The sequence below is a fragment of the Rhagoletis pomonella genome, unplaced genomic scaffold (genome assembly GCF_013731165.1).
Source record: "Rhagoletis pomonella isolate Grant_MI unplaced genomic scaffold, Rhpom_1.0 Rhpom_scaffold_00007, whole genome shotgun sequence".
NCBI lineage: Eukaryota > Metazoa > Arthropoda > Insecta > Diptera > Tephritidae > Rhagoletis > Rhagoletis pomonella.
Window position 1 is genome coordinate 1,522,753 of NW_023458561.1, and position 5,012 is coordinate 1,527,764.

The window sequence follows — 5,012 nt, forward strand, 5'->3', positions numbered from 1 at the left end:
ATTTTGGGCACACGCGGGATCTCGCATTGCGTACGGGAAAGAAACTACATAAATATAATTAATCGATTATCGATTCACAACAACAAAGTCATCAGCAGATTTTTGCGAAAAGTTACCTTGCCATACTTATTTACTACTTAACAAGAATTTTAGCAAAATGTTGCTGATTTTGGTTAAATAAATCATTTATTTCAAAGAAATTTTTATTTATTATTTTTGTAAATTTCTGGAAACCGATTGAAACCTGTGATTGAAATGGTTTCGGTATCGTTCCTTTTCAGGTCAAGATAACGGTTACGGTTTCGGTTTCGGTTTTGAAAAACGAAACGGTTTTAAACGGTTACGGTTTCGGTTTGGGTTTCGGTTTCATTCCTTGATAAAAACTTCCAAATCTCGTGTATATATAAGCGAGTCATTTCAGCATGCTACTGTGGCTGCTTTCGTCACTGCGCACTGTCGTTCGCTGTGATAACAAATAAATATTGTAACAAACCATTGTTGTTGTTATTAATCTTGAATGTGTTTGCTTCGAAACGGCAAGCACAATAGGAAAACATTGTATACTTCTGATTATGATTAAAAATTAGGAGTTCATGAATATTTTTAATTAATTTTATGCCGATTCCATAAAAGGTCGAATTTGATACAGTTATTTTTTTATGATTAATAAATGTATGTTTGATGTAGAGGATTTTAAGATTTTTTCGCCGTATTCGGCTATCACCGTAATTTTGGAAGTTAAAAGATACTGATTTATATCTGGAAATAAATACAACCCTAAGGCCCGTTAAGTCAACACACAAACATATGCACATATGTGTGAATAGTGCCCACCTGTTTAAATACCTTATGGGTTAGTGTAAAAATTAGTTCCCGAGGCGATATCGAACGAAATGCATTGAAATTGTCTTAGAATGACGAAGGCATTGGTAAACATTGTCGATGTTTTAAAAATAGACACAGAAGGAGGACCTGTAATATATGCAAATTCATTGCACTGTGCGCGTTTGTGTTAGCGGGAATTTTTTCTTTCGCGACTAAAATATAATTCGGTCAGTGGATTTTCATACGAGAGAAGAGTTTTTGAAGTTCTCATTACAAAAACATATTTATGAACGAAACTAAAAGTTTTATAAAGTTTTTTTGAGTTCTAGTTTTTCTATTCTTGAAAAACAAAATTGATCAGATTTTGCGTTTTAAAATCTTTATTATGCAACATCCCTTTGCACAAGCATACAATTCTTAAGTCTGCAGTGACTAGTAACACTTATATTTGTGATTTCAAAAATATGATATGATGACATATACAAATTTCTGATTTTAGAGGTGTCGAAGTTTTCCAAAAAGAATTAAAACAAAGCGAAAATGGAAAGTGTGAGTATTTGAATATTACAACTGCCACAGAAATTTGACTAAACGTTAAAATATGTATGTATACCCTGCAGGGAGTGACGTTAGCTTATACCTAACTTTAGTCTGTTTACGCGAACACTAGTGCTAACTATTAACTGTGTATTTTGTTCGAAAAAAGCTTACTTTTGTGGGGCGATGGCCGCAAAAAAGTCAGACCTGGATACCTCTGCATTATATGTCAACTAACTTGTAACTAACTACTTTTGGACATAAAATATCAACAAGAAAAACAAAATATTTTTTTGTTTTTTTACTTTTTTATTTACTTATTTATTTACTTTATTTTATTACATTTCATATTTGTTTACATATTCTGCTCTGGGTGGCCCCATATTCGAACACCGTCAGACATAACTTCAAAATGATAGTATAAAATTTCGATCTTCCTTTTATTTGTCCTGAATATGAAAAAGAATCTGCTAAGTTCAGAAAAAAAGTGTATTTAAAGTAATTTTTGTATGAGGATATTTAATAGAAACTTGTAAAGAAAACCAACTCCCGATTGCGTCTGCATAACTCCTGCACGACTTTACAATTCACTTTAAGTTGGTTTTGTCATAGCTAATTAAAAGTGTGGTATTAATCGAAATCTCGCCAAAAAGCTAACTATAAGTTGGTTAGTTTTAACAATTGATAATTTTTCACTGCAGGGTATGTATGTAAAGTAAAATTTGGAACAAATTTTGTTAAGGAGTGTCAGTTGAATATATATTCTCTTCGTTTCAAATTAAACTCATACATTTTTTAATTATTCTGTATATTTATTTAGATACGCTCCATCTATGTACAAACAAACCATCGCATGTGTCAGAAGGGTATACACATAACATGCAGCCGGTTTTGAATTAAGTACATACATATGTATGTATGTACTAACCTATATACATATGTACAAACATATGGGCAAATCTCCGGAATCGTGTGCCTTTGTGTCACTCACCTTTATATCAATTTTATTATTGTAATTTTACTTTTTGTAAAAAAAATTGGGCCATTTAGACAACAAATGTGACGAGTTCTTGCAACCTATTCACTTTTTTTTTATTTTAATAATGTCCTTTTAATTTTTATAAACAATCAAAGTAACTGAAATAATAATCACTTTGGGTAACTTTTGTAAGTTTTTTGAGTATAACTTTTTCAGCGCAAAACGGAGATATTCAAAAATCATGGCAAATAGTAAACGTAATATTGGAAAATGATTAGGCGTTGAAAAAAATATGTGCTCCTCATTGGAAATAAACTGTAACAATTTGAATTCTGTCACTCGTAATTATCAAAAGGGTAATATCTTAAGTTCCTTTTTATTTTGCACTTTCAGCTATTACTAAATTGTTCTCATCTGTCTATATGCATATTAATTACACATTAAAGCGTAAAATAAGACCCTTAACCGTCGTGTGCCTTTCAAAATATTTCAAATATAACAAATATTGTCTGAATAGGTCTTTGCGTGAATGGCATCAAATTTCAAATTTTTTTTTGATGGCACACTGACAGACTAAAACATAAGAGGTTGGCATTAAGCGTGATCGTTAGATAACATTCTTCATAAAGTTCGTTGAAAATGCTAAATATGTACATAAAATAATTTATGTTTAAAACACGGTCATGAATATATATGTGTGTATGTAAAGGGGTTTCAGATAATTGGGCAGTGCGGTTAACGAATTTTTAAATATATGCTCAAAAATGATATTTTCAATGGATCTTAAACGAAAATTAGTTTTTTATAATTTTTTTTTGGAAACTGGGCGTGGTCCGCCCACTTTTGTCAAATATTTGTATCTCGAAAACTACTTCACCAATCTGTACCAAACTTGATATAAAACATTGCGCTTGAACTTCTTAAATACTGTCTTGAAAATTTTTGACATCGAACAAAACCACACCCTCTAGAAGAAGAGCTAACATTGAGTTTCCAAAGATTATAGTTTTTTACTTATAACTATTTACATTTTGTTAGCGTTGAATCGCACGGTTCCGGAGATTTGCCCACATGTATACGGTGATTCCATATAAAATGTAACAAAAAGTGGGGGTTTTCTGAGTGATGGCACATCCTAATTTCATTTTAAAACTAACACTTACGACAAAAAAATAAAATTTCTTTAAAACTATGGGCCTGGCAAATGTCGATAAAACAGTAAAGTTGGGTCAACCAAATTCCTTATAAGTCCACTGTTCCTTTCTCTAACTACAAAAATGAGGCAATGGATCAAGCTGTGTACCTGTGTTAACATCTTAATAATTTTTCGTTCAAAATGTAGTGACGGTAATTTTTAATTTTAAAAATTACGATTCATATTACCAAATTTATTTTGGCCAACCATATTCAATAAAAAGGCTAAACAATTTCCTTTCCGATGAAATTTTTCCGAGATGGGGTATCGAAGGATTTAGATGTTATGGATTTGTGAAGTTACTCCAAAAATCGAAAGCGCCAAGTTTATCTCTTTCGAGTTCAAATGAAATTGCTTAAGGAAAATAAAATTCTCAGTGGGTCTGATAATGCGAATTTTTAAAAAGTCGGTTTAGCCTATTTTTCGATGATTTGATCATTCTTGGTAACAAAATTTCGCGACTTAAATAATTTTGGAGCATTCGAACGTTGGTATGGGACAAATCGTACGCATTTTTTCAGCTTACGTTTTTAATTAAAGGCAAAGTAAAAATTTGTAAAACAAAGTATCAAGTACATTACGTTTGAATGATAAAATACTAACCAAAAATGGAAAACTTTTTTCCGAAATATTCCCGTGTACCCGAAAACTCCAAATTAAATTGCCCGTTTGTATGGGACAGCTCCAGTCTACAACGAATCTTATGGTAATTTCGTTTCTACCAAAAAATATCGCCTTTTGATTGCTCCTTTCTCATTTCGTGCTCGGTTCTAAATTAAATGCAAAGAGTGAGAAAATTTTGTGTTCGTTTCCTAAAATGTCACACTCTTGTAAGGTAAAAATTATGGTATAAAAAACTAAAAACTCGCGATCCATAAATTCCATTCGTGCTGTCATCAGTTTACTTTAACAGGGCTATTCTGCGTTGGTAACAAAAACTTGTTACCGGTAAATAAAGTTTCTGTTAATTTTTAAACCCTTCTCGCATTCTGCGCACTGGTAAATTTTGTTACAGTCCATAAGCAGGTGACAGAATTTATACAAAATTTCATAGCTGAATTGCTGAATAGGTTACAAGAAGTGGTGTTATTTTTTTGTAACAAAATTTTCCGGTGTCAAAATGTTCGGTAAGAAGCAGAATAGGCCTGTAAGAATGGAAATTTAAATCAATTCTAATTCGCACTAGTATCAGGTATGTAAGTTGAGAATGGAAATCGCTGCTTCTTTTAGGCGCATCAATTTACATAGTTACATCCCAAGCTTATAAAAGCCAAGTAAAAAAGGCACATTCTCTGCCCTGTGAAGCGTAGTCAAGGGAGATGGTTGCCCTGAAAATCAGATGGTTGTTTAACATGACAATGTTATGAAAAGCGTGATCTAGACCAGGACAAGAGGCAAAAACAGGGTTTACAGGGTTGAGTGTAACATCAAAAATAATATAAAAAAAACTTTTTAATATACAACGCTTTTATAAAT